Genomic DNA, 19,050 nt, shown 5'->3' on the forward strand with positions numbered 1-19,050 from the left:
CACGGTGGGCTCCTTCTCTGGAGCAGGGCAGTGTGTGAACTCCAGGTAGTCTCAAGGCCTATGAGGCCTGCAGGCTTCTCCAGCAGTACAGATTTCCGTTGCTAACAGTGCTACAGAGGGGGCTGGGGTTGTGGCTCAGTGGAGAGGCACTCGCCTATTCTGTGCAAGGCACTGGGTTCGATTCTCAGCACCACATAAAAATTAATTAATTAAATAAATAAAGGTGTTGTGTCCATCTACAACTAAAAAAGTATTGGGGAGGAAAAACAGTAGTGCCGAGGCTGCTGGGGACTTCTTACTTATCTTTTCCCTCTAAGGTGAAGTACCTCCCAGTTCTAAGGTGATCCTGACTGGAAGTATGGGGTGGCAGAGAGAAAGTGTTTGGCCATTCTGAGATTCTACACTCCTCAAAGATTTTGCTGCTCAATTACTGTACTTCAGCATTCTCCTTCTGTCACTATAGAAAAAATAGTTTTTATTCATTGTTTTGGTCCTTTTTTCTAAGGGGGCAAGCATTAAGCAACCTCTAGTCAGCTAACATCACTCTTCTCTAACATTTAATAAGGTTTTAAAGGATTTAAACATCAACAATATCAAATGGGAAACATACCTTGATAAATTACAAGCTATAAACCAAAAAGTACAGAAACTTTGGCAACCAGGAACCAGGCATGTCTCTCCCAATAGATACCAAACATGCTCACTAGTGGAAGAAGCTTCTGGGTCCTACATTTTATTTAAATCTTCTAAATACCATCGTTATATTTAAATAGCATAATCATTTGATTATAATCGTGGCTCTTGGGTAAATAATACTGATTTATCAGTTTTGAAAAGGATCTACTATCACAATTGAAGAAAGAACAATGAAGAGATATTAAAAATTTATGACAATCCCAATAATAAATGGTGATGTTGAAAAAACAAAACCATCATTAATTAAAATAAGAACAATTAACCATGCTAAATAATCTTTCCACTATTTCTACAGAAAATATTACAAAGTTTATGTCAATAAATATGTTCAAAAAGGTAGGAAAAAGGGATGATATAGGAATGGTAATCAATTAAAAAAATTAAAATAAATTTTATAATAAATCAGTACCTGGAATTTGTTTTGCTTTCAATATCCATTTGAATTTTAAAAAATTATCCAACATTCCAGTCCCCAATATAGGTCTGTGCCCTTATAATTATCTCAAAGTTTGTTTGCAGAGTTTTTCATATTTTTATTACAAATTTGGCCTCTAATTTGACCTTCAGTCACATAAATCTCTCACGATGCTTTGGGTATATTTTCAACTTATCTTCCTGGAGAATCTGTCTGAAAAGAGCCTGCCCACTCCAATCTGCATGGGTCAGCTTCTAGATCTGGTCCAGAGCCATCAGGCCCAAACTCCTTTATTCACATCCCAGGTATCTCGATGCTCTGCAGTAAAGATCCTGTTTCCGGGATCCCACGTTGCTTTCCTTCACTGTGTAAAATCTTAGTTTTTAGAGCACATCCTCTCATACTCTTGAGATAGGGTTCCTAGGAGTTAAGAAGATTTGAAGTCTTGCATCATCTTTATTCTACCTTCACATTTGATTGTGAAGGATGTGTATAGAAATCCAGGTTGGATCATTTTCCTTTATCCAGAAATCCTCCAGATGGATCTCAGAAGTATAGCACCTGCTACATACTATGCTCCATTTTCCTTCCCTTCCCTTTGTATCTTACTCTGGTTTTCCTTTTCCTTTTTGTAATTGTAATTTTTTTGTAATTTTTGCTTGATTACCACAGCATTTCCTTTCATTTTATACTCAATCTGTACAGTTTTTCAGGTCTTTTGTTCCTTTGAGATAGTTCAGATAAATCCTCTGAACTTAGCATATGCCCCACTGTTGCCAACTCCTGTTCATCTGCTCCTCAGAGCATAAACTCAAGGGTGAATCATTTTGTTTGGTGCAGCCTGGTCAGCAGCAGCTGTCCATTGGGTTTTGGGTAGGTGGAGTTATGAATGCACTTAAAATTCCTACATCAGTGTCAGTCAGTCTACATGCTTGGAGGCACATTGGATTTTCCCCATAGTTCAGTAAAGCCACAAGACAATTTGTTTCAGGTCTTCAGGAATCCATTTCAGGTTTTCTAAGGACCATATAGCTCCATTCCTCAAGGATGGAAAAAGAGGAAAATGTACAAAGGAGGTCCCCAGCAAGGGGGAAGGACTTCGCCATAAGCCCCCTATCCGGCGGGCTCCCTGCTATGTGTAGAAGTGTATGTTACTTTCTCTTTTGTTTTCTATTCAGATAACTGGTTCAGACAAGAATCATCAATGGATGTTTAAGCTAGTGAGATAAAAATAAGATAAAATACAGAATATTTACACACTCTCAAAATATCTCTGTACAAGGCATTAACACTTACAAAGATAAAGTAATAACTTTGTTCTGAAGGAGTCCAGCAGACGTCATCTCACCCACATGAGCAAGTCATAGGGCAGATCAGCACAAAGCCTTCCTGACATACTGTACTATAAGGAACACATCACTTCTGTGGCATTCCTACCAAAAATGGATAGCCTGAATCAAATCATGAGGAAACATCAAACAAACCCAACTTAAAGAACATTTGGAAAATTAACTGGTCTCTACCCTTCAAAAATGTCAGGGTCACAAGAGAAAAAGACTAAGGAAATGTTCCAGATTAAAAGGAACTGGAGGACATTTTGTTAAGTGAAACAAGTCAGGCACAGAAAACAAATACCACATGCTCTCACTCATATGTGGAAGCTAAAATGCTGATCTCAAAGAAGTAGAGAGTAGAATAGTGGTTACCAGAACGAAGAAAAGGGGGTGGGGGAAGGATGAAGAGAATGGTTAATGGGCACAGTTAGATAGAGGGAATAACATCTAGTGTTCAATAGCACCGTGGGGAAAACACAGTTAGCTGTTATTCTTTGTGTATTTCAAAATAACTAATCAAAAGGATTTTGAATGTTCCCAACATCAAGAAATGATAAATGGTCTGAGGAGACACCTATGCCAATTACTGTAATATGATCACTACACATTGTAGTCACACTGTACCCCATAAATGTGTACAATTACTATTTATCAATTAAAAATAAAAATATTTTTAAAAAATAATATGACTAAAGACACATGACAATTAAATGCAATGCATGATCCCAAACTTAATATTAGACCACAGAATCTCTTTTCTTTATTTATTTATTTATGTAGTTATTTATTGTTTACTGTAATGAACATTTTTGAGGTAACCAGAATAAGTCTATTAATTATATTACTGCTAATTTGGTAATTTTGATCTTGCATAGTGTACATATAAGATATAAAAAATAATGTCTGTGTGTTTAGGAATATACACTGAAATACACATCACTAAAGAAGCAGTATGTTTATAACATCACAAATATTTCATTAAAATGTAAATATGGGCATATATAGAGAAACAGAGAAATAGATGTATGGAATTCTTCATGCTTACAGTTTTTGCACTTACAACTTTTTCTAAGTTGAAATCATTTCAAAATAAAAAATGTAAAATGTCAGTACTAAAGTATGAGCTCCTTAGGGTCTATTTTCAAGGTGGTAATGAGAAAAGCTGTGGCGTAGGATTCACAACCCAACTTTGGCAGTAACTAGGCTCTTTGTGATCTTGAAAATTCTTTCTTGCTTCTCTGAAAACCTCAGCTTCTTCTCCTGAACAATAGCGATAACAGTAACCACCTATAAGGACTCTTGGGTGTTTTCATTTGTATATATTAAAGATATATAATTGTGAGTTTTACTGTGGTATGTTCATATGTACATAAAAGCACAATTTGATCGATTTTACTCCCTAATACCTCTCATACATACACCCACCTCCCTCCTCCTATCCTCTTCCTCTATCAATGGTCTCCCTTCTACTTTCATGACATCTTTTTTTTCCTGTTTTTTTTCTCTTACCTTCCACATACAAGAAAAAATATGCAATACTTTTCTCTCTGATTCTAACCTACTTCATTCAAACTTCTGGTCTCTAATTCCATCAATTTTCCTGAAAATGACATAATTTCATTTTACTTTGTAGCTAAATAAAACTCCATTGTGCATATATACCACAATTTCTTTATCCATTCATCTGTGGGAGACACCTATGCTGATTCTATAACTTGGCTATTGTGCACTGCGCTCTGATAAACATGGGTGTGCAAGAATCCCCATAGTATGCTGACTTTAACTTCTGGAAAAATATCAAGGAATGGTGCAGCTGGGTCATATGGTAGCTAGACTCTAAGAGCTCTAGAAAGAACTAAATGAGAGAGCACATTCCAAGCACTGAGACCAACACTGACTCAGAGAAGTGCTCCCGTATTTGTTTCATGAATGAATGGCACCCTCTTCAAAGACAAGGGAGCCAAGGCAGAGAGACATTTCCCTGCCCAGCGAGCACATATTCCCTGCATCCTTTTCTAGCTTTGTAACAGCCCTAATGTTTAAGAAATGAAGAGAAAGTGATGTAAAGGATGGAGAATGAAGGAGGAAACAGAGATGTAACAAGACCTGACCCTACAACAAGCACTGTTTTCATGAGCTAACTCTAAAAGGAGACAACACAAACTGTGGGGAAAGACGGTCAGTCAAGTTTCCTTTTCCCTTTACTCCCCCTCTCAGCATTTTGAGAACTTTAAAACTAACTCATCCTTTGATATTTCTACCATATTTCTGTATTTTCTCCAAGCAATGAATATCAACTTATCTGTTGTAATTTGAACTGAAGATTCAGTTAAAAAACAAATCCTCCAAAATCCTACCGAAAGGAGTTAATGCTCATTTTCCTGTAAGATAAAAACTATAAATACGTACATATTTTTTTAAAAAAGAAAATGCACTCCATCCAGATTCTCCCAAGTACTCAAAACTACAGGCAACCCATAACTTTAAGTTATCTCATCCAGACCCAGTTAAAATTTCAACTGGTATATGTGTTATTGTCTCAGAATCATAATTATGTTTATGCCTTTTGAACAAGCTGATGAAAAGAAACATTTGCTTAAGGTTCCCATCAATGAATGCAGAGCTTAGACTAGTCTTTAGTTTATACAAACGTTATGCTTATTAATTCAGAATATTCATTCAGTTATTGAAACATGATGACAAAACTATACAGTGAAAGACTGATTCCCTATTATACATATTAGCTTTGTGCAAAAATCCTTTGGCTTGGGAATAACTGTCCAAGTCTCAGAATTCATATACCTCTTTGAAATTTTTAAACTGTGATTTAGGTATCAAAACTATAACATCAATGCTCTGAATACACAGTTAGATTATAAATTATCAAAATAAGTCCATCTGACTAAGAACTCTCCAGCTGGATTTCAGCTTAAGAAATTCTAAAACTGCCTATGTGTAGCCCAGTCCATGCCAACATCCACAGCATCCTTTTAATTAAAAGCCAGTGATATGACTCATGCCACCTGTTTCATTGATCCTGCTAGATCCCCATTTTGGTCAGAGTTCTCTTTTGAGGATTAAAACTTTTATGAAAACAAATAGCAAATATTTATTCAAATTGATTACTATTATTTCATATCCTGAAAACTACATTTTCTACTATAAAATTACATTTATCTATGTGGATTTTAACAAGCCAAGGATTATTCAAAGTAATAATCACAGTGGTGAGGAGGGCCAGTAGCTAAAGTAATTATTATATATGTTCCATACTATATATGCTTTCATGTATATAAGAAAATGTCCTTAATAAAATTTGTTACAAGAGATTTTTTAAAATCTGCTTACTGAGACATGTTTCAATGGAAAATCTATATCCCAGTGAGTTTTTCTGGTAGAACAAAATATAACAAATACAGGGAGAAAGGAATGGTAAGAGGTAGGGGGAGGAAAGAAAGGGCATAACTGTACTTTTATGGCAGGATCAAGATGCCACAAAATTAACTGGTGTAGCTCTCTAGATTTTAAGTTCAATGAATTACAGAGATTTCTGCAGAAGTCTGTCCTTAGATCAGCAATCTGCTCCTATTTAAAGAGTTCCATTAGTAGGATATGCAGACTATATATCTATTACTTTATTTGTCAATAAGTCTTGTTACTATTTTACTCAGCAATGATGACAAGAGCAGAAGTAAAGGGAAGAGAAGAAAAAATAAAGTTCAAACTCTGCTATGAGTCTACAAAAGGTAAAAGCTTTTATTTTATCAATGCCAAAAAGCAGAACCCCTCACAAACTACAGGATCAATGATTCCAATTTCTTCCTTCCTCTGTGCTTTAAAAACTATTTGGAAGGTACTTAGAAAACTTTCCTCCAAAAAAGGAAAAGAAAAGCAAGGACGGAATTTATGGAAATCATAAGGAGATCAGTAGCAGAAAGGGACCTAGGGGTGACAGGTGGGGAGGGAAGGGAGAAGTTCTGGGGAGTGATATTGGGCAAATTATGTTGTTATATTGTGTATGGTGTGAATGTACAGATATGTAACAACAAATCCCATCAGTATGTGTAAGCATAATGCACCAACTAAAAAAATAAGGAAAAAAAGAGAGAAAACTAAAAATCATCATCATCATCATCATCATCATCATCGAACAAGACTACTCCTACCTTCACAATTTATGTAAGAAACAAGATCTAAAACAGTGATTTGCAAAGGTCAGTGTTTGTGAGTGACAGCAAGGGTCTAAGGAAGGCATCACTCAGGGATTTGGTCATTCCCCGATAGGCTAGCAATCCGCACCTAAAGGAGCTCTTGGGGGAACTAGAGCAAGAGTTGGGGATTCTACTCTTGAGAGTCAACCTATGAATCATGAGAACAAATAAAGTCCAACCCAGAACACAGGGTTTGGATTGTAGCCTCTTCAAAGAGCCCAGGTCTAGTGACACATACTTGTAATCCCTGAGACTTAGGAGGTTGAGGCAGGAGGATTATGAGTTCAAAGCCAGCCTCAGCAATTTAGCGAGGCCCTAAGCAATTCAGCAAGACCCTGTCTCTAAATAAAATATTTTAAAAAGAGCTGGGGATGTGGATTATTTAACTGTCCCTGGGTTTAATCCCTGATACCAAGAAAAAAAAAAAAAAAGCAAAACCAGCCAACTCAATACCCCAAGTGGACACTTTTGTGAATACATCCTTCTCTTCACCCACCCACTCACATTAGGCTGTTATGTGAATTCTTTGGTGTTTTCCTTCTGCTGCACGCATTATGCCATACAGGGAAGTGAAATGAGCTGAGAGTTCAAGGGCACTTTTAACTGGAACCAGAAGAATTGCTGCAGTTGCCTGGGAAACCTTTGCAAACAACGATACTTGATATGTCAAATATCTGAAGTCAATATGAGCCACAGTCACTCAGAAGGTAAATCCAAGAAAGCAAATGGACATATGGGGGTCATTTGGCTTGTAAAAGTGGTTCCAATTTGTTATGTGCTCATGAACTTTTGAAAAGAGAAAAGAACTTTATAATTCTAATCAGCCTAGAAAAATTATAATCTCCAATGATGACTTTCAGGATACAGGTAAAATTCAGTATAAAGACATTTAGCTATTACAAATATTTATTCATAGGTCAATGAGTTAGGGTTTTATAATCATCCTCAAATAAAATATAACATGCTTCCAAAAAGTCCTCTAAATTCTTTGAAACCATCTAGTATGTTTTCCCCAGATTTCCAATATATGTCCAACTGTCGAGCATTACGTGTCTTATTATAAAACAAAAAAGTTTACCATAATAATTCTGAAAAGAAAAAAAATTAACAAGTAGAACAACATGATATTGTTTTGCATGAAGGAAATAGGATCTAATGGAAAACTTCCTAAACTGTTGCTTCAAATGTTATATTTGATAAGAGATTCTTCCCTGAATCTGAATTTAGGAGTTTTCATCAGAAATATCATCCTGAAAAATCTGTGTAATGAGACCTTGTGCACACTTCTGGTACTAGAAATCACAGTCTTTTGTAATTTCAAAAAAAGGAAAACTGAAATGCAATATCAGGAACCTAAGAGAATTATTATTTTTTTCCCTCGTATCTTGACACTTAACATTGCAAGAAGCCTGTTTAAGGATTAATGTGTTGCAAATTTTTAATTATCATTTTAGACATAAATGATTTTGGTGAAAGACATTGTTAAAAAAAGAATACTTTTAAGTAGATATTTTTTCTTTAGGTTTTTGAACGTGTATTTGGAAACATTTCAGAGTTCATTACTCTGAGCTGCCCTCTGCTGGTAAACTTCTGTAAGTGGTTTTCAGAAAACAACCCACCCTCCCACATCCCTGCTCCCCAGATTGCCCAATACAGTGCTCAAGGGACTGAACTTCTCATTTCTTATGTGGTACTATTTAAAGTTGCATTTCAATTAAAAACAAAGTAAAGATTTATTTTGGGTTTTGGATATTTGATTTTAATTTTTATTTCATATTAGAGATATAGCTCTTTCCAGATAATAATCTGCACACCACAGACTGAAAATGTTTTTATCTAAAAAGTTTGGTCATCTAAAAAGTTCTGTCATCTAAAAAGTCACTAAGGAGCTGGGCACAGTGGTCCATGCCTGTAATCCCAAACACTCAGGTGGCTGAAGCAGGAGAATCACAAGTTCAAAGCCAGTCTCAGCAACATAATGAAGCCCTTAGCAACTTAGTGAAATCCTGTCTCAAAATAAAAAAAAAAAAAAAAAAAAAAAGAAAAGAGCTGGGTATGCAGCTTGATGGCAAAGCATCCCTAGGTTCAATCCCCGGTACCAAAAATAAATAAAAATAAAGTTAATAAGGAAAGCAGCATATTATTTTGAATTTATTTAACATAGGGTTAATTTGCTAGGAATATCCTCATTTGTATCTCAGCTGCATGAACATGGCTTACATGAGAAGCACTTCTTTTGCATTAAGTATTCTAAGTTGATCTGAAGGGACCATTCCAGTTAATCTGATAGCAATTTATCTGAATTAGTTAGAAAGATCAAGGCTCCAAGTTGTATGCAACAAATGTATCCACCAATTGCTCAGAAATCAGAAGCTCTTTTCTGTCAGAACACCTGCTGTTAGCCTCACTTTCAGTTCCACTCTAGTTGTAACTGCTTTTCTTCACCCACAATCATGAGACATAAAACTGACACAGTCCCGAAAACCAACAGCTTGATTTCCATGCATGCTGGAAACAATCTTGTTATAATGCTAATGTTATGTATATACAATATGTCAATAAATAAAAGTGTTTACTAAGCTTTACTTTAAGAATCTCAAGTTGTATTGGTCATAATGACCAATACAATCTTTGTCCCAAGCTTCATTCAAAACACCCAATTCAAGGGTTCTAAATGATGTTCATTTTTTAGTGAGTGAAAAGTTGCTAGGGATTAAAAAACAAATCTCATTGCTCAAGGGAAGAACCATAAAGTTTGATTTCTCAGTGTCTAGATTCCAGTAAAGAGACATACAGCACGCATATGTTGCAGGTCTCCTATAGCGACAAACAAACGGCTCAAGTATTCAACATATCTTCATATTTGATGCTTATTATATGTAAGCAACAGATGTACTTCTCATCTGAGTACCGTAAAAAGTGATTTTTTAAAAAATTCTAAATAGAAAATGAATCAGTCTCAGTGCAAATATAAATCCAAAAGAAATTCCTTACTATACAAGTAACATTTGCAGTATTACACACTTTGACGTTCTTAGCAGAATATCATGATCTGTCAAGTGCCTTCCATCCCAATTACCATGTTCTCTACTCCTCCACAGCTGATATTAGAAACAACTCCAGGTGACTGCCCATTGGCACAGTGGACATACACAGGGCTACCATGTCCATGCCTATAAGAGGGAGGGGCAAAAGGTGGGCCCCTCCCAACTCCCCACTCAAAAATCAGTCCTGGATGATGGGGTGTGTTTTACCCCCAAAGTTCAAATCACCATGAGATGTGATAAAATAACCAAAATCTACTTTTGACAATATTTTTTTTTGCCTTACCTTTACCTGGTGAATGCCTACAGGTGTGTCAAAGATTATCTTTTCCTGGATATGTTCCAAAATGCTCTTATGCTATTTCTCTTAGGATTTCTCCACGCTGCCCGATTCAGATATTTTATTACTTTCTAAAGAAGAAAAAAATGTGCACATGAAAATTAACATAAGAAAACCATTGATTTTTACTCATATCTAAACAAATGCCAAATCAATGTAAACTTTGCACAACACTACCAAGCACTGGTTTTTGTGTAAGGTGGCAGAAACCTGCTATTGTAGCTTTATTAAAAGCTCTATTTTCTGAGATGTAAAATACTCAGTTATCTCCATCAGTTTTTTCCTCCTTACCTCTAGTGTTCCCGTGAGGTCACATTCTGTTAAAAACATCCTGCCCTTCTCTCTACAAAAAGTTTCCATAGAATCAGAAAGCAGAAGCGCTGCAACTTGCTAACTTTGCTCTGTGTTATTTACCAACCGCACAAAGAAAATGCTGTCTATTCAGAACTCATTTCAAAACTCTTTTCACTGAGAGTGAGCGAACAAGCGGGCTCATGTCCCGAGCCACTGTCACATCCCCAGAGGTCCGGTGATGGTGCGGGGCCGGCGCTGAGTGGCACGGCTGCCAGGGCTTCCTACAAGGGTCCCTTGTAAACAGTCCTAGACCTCAGACCTCACAGATCTGGAGGAGTCAAGGAAGGGGGCGGGGCAGAGGCTCTTTTACTTTCTCACCTTGTGTTTCTTTGTTTTTTAACCCTGAATTTTTGTCAGAAGCTGTCCTTTCTTCACAAGCTCATTTATCCTGGACATACATGATGTCATCAAGGTGACAAATACAGAATCTGGTCAGCTGGTGTGAGTTTGAAGCCTCAGTCTCATTGACTGAGTTGCAACTTTTAGATAAGCTATCAAACTCACTCAGGGATCCATTTCTTTGGGTTTTATGGTGATAATGAGTGTGCGTATCTGACCAGGTATAAGGTGCAAATGACCTAACTCATGGAGAATGCTCTTATGGTGCCTGCAACAGAGTGTGAGCAGGCTCCAGTATAGCTCGCTCGCTCTCTCTCTCTCGCTCTCTCTCTTCCCCCAAACACAACCGAGGCTCCAATACTCAGATCTCAAAACAAAGCTTAATGCACATTCCCACCATGCAGAGGAAGGCCCCCAGATCTTGTTCAACCCTCCTAAACCCCACTGCTTAATTAAGGATGTAGAAAAAAAAAACAGAAATAGGAGACTGTACACGGAGAGCTGTCTCTGTAGCCTCCCCTAAAACTGCAAGCAGGCTTTGGAAGGGATAAGGAGGAGTTGTATAGATAGTCAAAATCCATTTTTTGACTACTAAGACCAAACATGTTAAATGCTTGAAATGAGACTGTGTGACTCAAATTGATCAGGAAATCTTTTGTACTACTTGAGAATGACCGGAAAAGCCCTAGGCCCTCCAGGTCAGGTATATTATCCAGAGGTGGAAGATTTTGGTCCCGCTGAATAAAGTTTACAGAAACAAGATTAAGTTGCATTTGGGTTCTGTCAAAAGTTATACCTTTTCAAAGTATCAAGTACTTAATTAAGGTACATATGATAGACTCTTCCTTTAGACTAAAAGCTCCAGGAAGACAGGGACCCTGTATTTTAAGTTCCTTGAGGTTTCCTGGAAGACTAACACAACTCCTGGCCCACAGCAGCTAGCCAGTCACTCCTACTTATTCTTAGTTGGTTGTTTTATTTCAAGCCATTGCTGTTCAATATGGTCATTCTAGAGAAATCTAGATGAATATATTTTCTCATAAACTTCTTGGCCAGCTCTAAAACGTTCTTAATACCAAATTATTTTTCCCTTAAATGCACGTTCCCCAAATGTTCTCTCTCTCTCTGCACCATCTCTTTCAAAGAACCAAATATAAACATAACATTATACTACATATAGAAAGCACAAGGTGTTTGGGGTGTTGGTAATCAAAAACTGATCAAAGGATACCTTAACAGTCTTACTGGAGAAACCCCAAGGGACAACACAAAGTCCATCAGCATTTTCTCTTGGGGGTTTCTCTTTGTCGACCAATATCCAGAAAAAGGAAAAGGCACCAGAGCTTTTTGTGACCTTTCTATTCCTCCTACCTTCTTTCCCCCACTTCATGTCAATGAATTTCTGAGAAGGGCCTCACTAGCTACTTCTGTATTCTGGGTTGAAAATAAGTTCAAGTATTTTGAATGGCATACAAGAAATTTCTCTTTGGCCAAAAGAGAAACTCAGGGGAATTAAAAAAAAAATCAAAGGCAAGCCTACTCATGAGCTTCCCAAACTGAGCAAGTTTGGGTGCAGCATATGCAGTCTCAGTTTTGGAAACCACAATATGCCATTTATCCCTAACTAGATGACGGGACAGAAATGTTTTTGCTGAACCAACCAAGGGAAATATGCTTGCTGCTTACCCAAAACAAACTCGCAAAATCCAACTTCTACTGCTTCAAATTTTCAGATGGGAAAATTTTTCCCACATATAATTTTGAACTATTTTTGTTCCACTTGCTAAATGAAGACTGGTAATTTGTGGGCACATTTGGAAAGATGGGTATCTCACCTAATGAAATATGAAAGCAAAACAAAAACAATAGCTTCTTAAGAAATTCAGGAATACCCAAACAAAGATCTTTCCTTAATGAAACTGGGTAAGAATGGATATATGTGGAGAGGGAGTGAGCAGTGTCAAAGATACTGGGATTAAAATCCAGACCTTTGGGGCCTGTGATTTGATTTAGTCAATGAAACACAATCTATCCATTTCCTTTGTTACCAAAAGCCTTTCAGCCATTCATTAAGGAACATTCTATGCATCATCTACCTTTCTGGGTCTGCAATGGAGAATCTTTGAATACAGAAGCTAACTTTGAGACCCAGGAGTAGAGAAATGTGATAAAGAAGTCGAAGGGTCTCCACTGGGGACATATCCTACATAACAGCCTTAAGAGAAACAACCACTGAGCTTGCCCGAGGACAATCTTTCGATTCTGTTTCTTTTTACCACATCCCCATCTCTCCCCTCATTGATTAAAAAATAATAATAAAATAAAAATAAAGAGATCCTGTGTTCAGCCTGAATGCAGATCTCAGGTTTGTCCATCAGCACTCTCTTGTCTTCCAAAGCACATCAACAAAGCAGGAGTCTACCAGTACCTATTATTTAAGGCTGGCATCTTTGAAAAAGTTGAATTTGCAGTAACCTAACTATACCAAATAGTCTCACTCTTCAATTAATAAAAAACTGTGCTAGTAATATGTAGGAACGTTTCAGCAAGATGGCAGAATCTAGACAGTGTTCTGCAAAATGTGCTGTGATATTTTGAATTTCTGGCTGCTGTAAACTATTTATTACTGGATGAAACAGACATTTTACTAAATACTTGTTTTCAAAATATCCTTGAAACAGTCATATAGTTGTGTTCTATTCAGTTTGGTGGGGGTGAGGGGTTAACCTGGAATACTACATTTATTTGAATCAGAGAACTAAACAGCAAAGGTTGGCCTAACATTTATCCTAAAATCACATCTCCTGAAGAAGTTGCTATGACAAGGTGATAACCTAATAATTACTGGCAAGAACATCATCATCTCTAAAGAGCTGCACCCAAACAAAATAGGTAACGATTACTCATGCTCAGATTCCATAGCTTTAATTATCAGTTTTCGGAAGATGCCTTTTGGAGTCTGTAGGGAGGACTGGCAAAGATGAAAAGGAAAAGAAAACGCTTTGCTGGCAACTTAAAAAGTACCACGAGCACTGTGATAAGCACCATGCAGCAAAATGCACAGCCCCCGGCAGTGACACAGGATCACAGTTTCAAGAATGCATGCAAGAAGCTGGCCAGGTCACAGTAGCCACGTATCTCCAATGCTGTGTGAACCTAGGACAGGGAACCCACATATTCCTGATGCCTTTTCCTTGAACCATGCCAATTAAAAAAAAAAAAAAAAATCTTTGAGAAACCAGTGGGTGGGCACAGATGGGAAGTGGGAAGCTGCAAATGGGAAGAAGATGGCATTGGAAAGGAGCACAGAGCCGGGCGCGTCTCTCCAGGCGCGTCCTCGCGAACCCATATGGTGCGGCCACTCCGCTCCTCTCAGCCTGGCACTGCCACCTCTGCCGCGCCCCCTATTGGCTGCCAGCACCAAGCAACCAGAATTGAGACCCAGCTACCCTAGATTACTTCCATTTACAATGCTCAGGGGCCGCGGCTCAAAATGGAACCTATGGGTGTTCTGTGCACACAACAAACATTTTTTTTTTAAATAACAGATTTTTTAAAAAGTAGTTGGATCTGCTCTCCAGTGCTGTAAGACGCTGTTGCTTCAACACTATTTTATTGTGCAATCAGACGCTATTAATTTTAAAAAGCCTCTTTGTGTCCCACCTTACTGTGAAGCCCCAATTCTGCTTAGGGAAGGGGATATTCCTTTGCACAGAATTAAAGTAAGTATTAAAGCAGTCCTTTCCTAATGAACTCCTGGCAAATGTCATCAATTTAGAAAAAGTTAAGGTAACCTGGAGCTAAGCACAAGCACACCTAGGAGAAAGGTATATTTGCCAGACCCAGAGCTGAATATTTTCAATTCTGAGGAGGGGCAACCCATACTGATGAACTCCTCCTGTCCTTGCAGGTTAGCTTACATCAGAGAGCTACGTAGTGGACCTTGATGATCAGCTCTGCTTTTGATCCTTGAAGAACACAAACTGAGAAGGAGGAGATTTAGAAGACAAATTATTACAACAAGGCAGCCACAGGAAACTGCCTGAGGGCTACTCTTCAGGAATTTTACTGAGGCTCACTTGTAGCTCTCCTGTTGGTGGAATCCTTTCCAGACTCAACACTTACCTCCCTCGGTATAAGAAGGAGTAAGCACACATGTGAGGTTGTTGGAGAAAGGACCAAAAGCCACCCTCCATACAGATGAGGCCCAGAGCCAGCATGTGAAGATGCTCCAAGTAGTTTAGCTCCTTTCTCTTTTTCCATCAGGCCAAGGCTGTTCCCAACTGAGTGTTGCTCTATACGTCTGCACACACCTACACAAAAACTGTTGCCAAATTCATGATTCAACACTAGGTCCATGGAAATAAAACTTACCTCCACTGAATGCTGCTTGAGAAGAGCCCGGATACTCAGGCACACTCTAGTGAGGCAGTTTCTAAGTTTTTATGGCAGCAGACATTCTCCTCAAATGCTGAACTGTGACCTTAACATATACAAAAGCCAAATTGCCATGGTAAGAGAGGTGTTAAACTATAGCCCTTCAGAGCCTAACTGAGCCTGATTGCTGACTTCAAACCCAACTCTGAATTTACTGTGTGACCCTGAACAAACTACATGCCTGTCCTGTGCCTTAGTTTCCCCTATGTGATGGCAACCATACTTCCCATTTTAAGTTGTCATGGGAATTGAAATAAGGTGTAAAGTGCTTGAAACAGTGCCTGTTCATAATAAGTTCTGGCTACATGCTAGTTAATCTCATTACTACTGAGACTAAAGTATGTGGAGATGGGAGCCCGGAAAACTCAATTTCTCTTTCACCCGGCAGTAGACCTAAATCCCATCCAAAGAAACCTTGAGCTCTAGAACACGGCTTTCGAACTTGTACTCTAGAAAAGGCAAAGATCGAGCTTATTCCACATCCTCCTAGAAAAGCTAGAATCAATCATCAATTTTAGGTTGAGCATTACAAACGGGTAAACTAAACCAATGCTGCTTAGAACAGCATTGAGTCAGAGGCGACCTAGCCGTCCTTGGAGGATTTGGGAGGGGATCAATTATTAAATAAGCCAAGAGACGGTGAAAGCAGTAAGCACTACCTAGGGAACAGAATTCTTCCCTGACATAGGGATGGCATGTGCAAAGGTATATTCAAGAAAAGAAGCTCTGGAAAGCAGGTTCAGGGTGTAAGGAGGATGGCCACAAAGGTGGGCCACAGGCCCCCAACACCATGGGTCCCCAGCTATGCTCACGTCCACTCAGTGGCCTCCTAATTTCTGAGACTATGGCTGCCTCATCTTTAAATTTATTTCCATGTTTGTGTCACTATTCCTTTTATGAATGGAAAAATGGGCCTCATGGAATATTTCCAGGAAAAAATTAAAAGCATGTGATTCATAAGTTACACAAGATCCCAAACTCTCCAATCTACATACAGCACATTAATACACCTGGGATGTACTTCCACTTTCCAGTCACAGCACTCTTTTATAGAAAAGTGAATTTCTATATTTTTCTCCTATGGAAAAAGAAGCCCACCAATCATTCTATAATACCATTTTACTCAAAAAAAAATTCTGATTTTCCAAAATAGCTTTGTTTTTGTCTTAGCTCCTCTTTTAAATGAAGATCTTTTCAAAAGGTTAATTCAGTCATTCTGAGTAGTGAATTAAGATTTTTCACTCAAGATCTTAACATGTTACAAAATATAAAGCAAATGTGTCATACTCTGAGTTTTAGCCAACCCAAAGGCAAATTGAACTAATGAACAGAATTGAGAGGAAAGATTCTATATGTCTGTTCTTAATTATATTTATTTGTTGTAAGCCCAAATTATTTCCTTTGCCTTTGAAGGTAGGTAACAGCCCAGATCTTAGTTGAAAGTCAGAACTTGTCCTGTGATGAGGCAGGAAGAGCCTCTCAAGGGAGAGTTCCAGGCCCCTTGCCATCAACTAGCTAGATAAGGGGTTGATATGTGTGATATGATATTTAAAAAAAAAAAAAGCCCATTCACAATTAAAGTAAAAACAGCAGAAACCAACCAAACCAACCAACCAACAAACAAACAAAAACCTAACAATTAACCTTAATTGAATACAAAAAGCATTCACTGGATTCACACCCTGTGGCCACAGCTACACAGACCCTTCAAGGAAATTACTCCTGGATATCAATGCTCACCCCAATTCACTGGAATGACTCTGTAATGGTTTGGATATTAAACATCTCCCAAAGCCAATCATTAAATGCTTTGGTTGCCAGTCTGTGGCACTACTGGAAGGTGGCAGGTGGGAACTAGTGGAAGGAAGTTGGGCCATTGGGGACATGCCCTTGAAGGGGATACCCTTGCCCCTCCTCTTACCACTACCACCTCACTTTGCTTTCCAGCTGCCATGAGGTCAACAGACCTCCTGTGCCCGTCCTCCCACCATGATGTACTGCCTCACCAGAGGCCCAAAGCAATATGGTGAAGCTACAATGGGCTGAAATACTGAAGCTGTGAGCCAAGATAAACCTTTCCTCCCTCTAAGTTGATTTATCTCTGGTGTGTGTCACAGTATCAGAATCTTGGTTAAAACAGTCTTGGAGCTTAGGAAAAGAAGAAAATTCACTCACTTTTCCTGCCTTTCTACCCTCACCCTCTACCACACTGCACATCTACACAGAAAGAAAAACAAGAATATATTCATTAATTCAGTCAATGCATAAGCCCCCTTCTGCTATGGGCAGTTGATATTTGGATATTTGGTTAATGTCTACCCATATGTTGAACTTCATCATAATCACAGAAGGAAAAATGTGGGGAGGAAGAAGGAGAATGGGAGGAGAGGTCTTCGTAGAAGTGGTTAAATTCTGCAACACACTCTGTAACCACAGGGGAACTTACCCCTGGAGATGGTATCATCCACAGCAGACTGAACACTTCCTCCATGCACAGAAGACCTGGCATTCTGCCACTGCTTATCTGTGACCCAGTACTATCTCCAACTCAAAGGCACCCAGTAGTAAAGGGAAAAAGGCAACCACATCCCTCCCACCATATTTTTTAGAGGAAGGACATTAGGAACTAGTGAATTTATTTTTACTCCTCATAAAAAGGATGATGTGAGGTTTTTTTTAAAACAATTTTAATGATAGGTTTAACATTTTTATCTGGATCACAAACGTACACACACCTGCACACTTCAATACATTCACAAAAACCCAAGAGCAATACAAAGCCTTGAATAATAGCAGCAGCTGGCCTACATTTTTTTACTATTCTTCTCTCAAAAACATAGTCTTGATTGTTTACAGATAATAATGTATGTTATTCACCTTCTTACCAGAAAATTAAGAGAGTTAACTAAAATACATGATTTATAGAGCCATTCCTTAATAGAAGAAGCACTCACATTTATGAAAAATAGAACCTTTAAAAATAGAATGAGGTACAGATATTTCTCATTTGAAAGAACATTTCAAAACCTAATAATATCAACATAATATTATATGGTCTTTGAAGAGAAATTTCACATCTGATTTACCCTTGTAAACCCACAGAACCTAGCAATATTGCTTGGTGAATATTAGTTAAATAAGTAAATAAATTCCCCCAAAAGTCCCACCTACAAAATAGGAAAGGCCACTGAACACTGGGATCAAAAACTAAAAGAAGGAGAGTTAGATAAATCTTCAAAAATAATTCTGGTACTTCTCCAATTTTTGTGAACATAAAAGCCCCTGGAGGGGTAATGTTATAATACAGACTATACCCTCATTCCCAATTCTCTAGGAATTTTGACTCAGTAAGTTTGGTGCTGAGCCCAGGAATCTGCATTTTAATGAGAGCCCCCAAGGGATTTTGACCTTAAGTTTAAAAGCATCACTTTGGGGACTGTTCAACAATGCCTGGTGTGGTTGGCTGGCTACAATGCCTGCCTGGTACCCAAATGCCTGGGTTTCCACTTCCTGACCACATCAGTGAGCAAGTACTTCTTCACCTTTGTGTGCTTCCCTCAGTATCTGCAGACTGAGCATAACAATAACACCTAACTAATAACAGATTATTAAATTAGTTATTACAAAGGCCCTAACATAGTACAGGCATGAATATTAAACCATCCTAAAACTAAAACATGAAGTCACTGTAATTTGTTTATAAATCATTTTTAAAACAAAAATATTTCATGTGCCTATGTTATAGACTGTATTGTGTCTCCCCAAAATTCATATGTGAAGTCCTACCCCTAGTACCTCATAATATAACTGTTTTTAAAGATAGGATCATCTTGGAGCTAATTAAGTTAAAACGAGGTCACAATAGTGGGCCCTAATCCAA

The 19,050-nt window shown here is 38.1% G+C and overlaps 1 long non-coding RNA gene across 5 annotated transcripts in view; it reads right to left on the minus strand.

Moving 5' to 3' along the window:
- LOC125610547 overlaps positions 1-19,050 on the minus strand; it is a 220,935-nt gene that overhangs the window by 185,068 nt on the left and 16,817 nt on the right. For 2 of the 5 annotated variants that reach the window (XR_007340532.1, XR_007340534.1), the window contains exons 1-2: positions 10,332-10,638; positions 9,987-10,111 (exon numbers count right to left, since the gene is read on the minus strand). This is a non-coding gene — a long non-coding RNA (uncharacterized LOC125610547). Of the gene's footprint in view, positions 1-8,299; positions 10,112-10,331; positions 10,639-19,050 lie in introns of those variants that run through there. The other 3 variants (XR_007340536.1, XR_007340535.1, XR_007340533.1) reach the window with 2 other exon arrangements.

Source organism: Marmota marmota, unplaced genomic scaffold, assembly GCF_001458135.2.
Source record: "Marmota marmota marmota unplaced genomic scaffold, marMar, whole genome shotgun sequence".
NCBI lineage: Eukaryota > Metazoa > Chordata > Mammalia > Rodentia > Sciuridae > Marmota > Marmota marmota.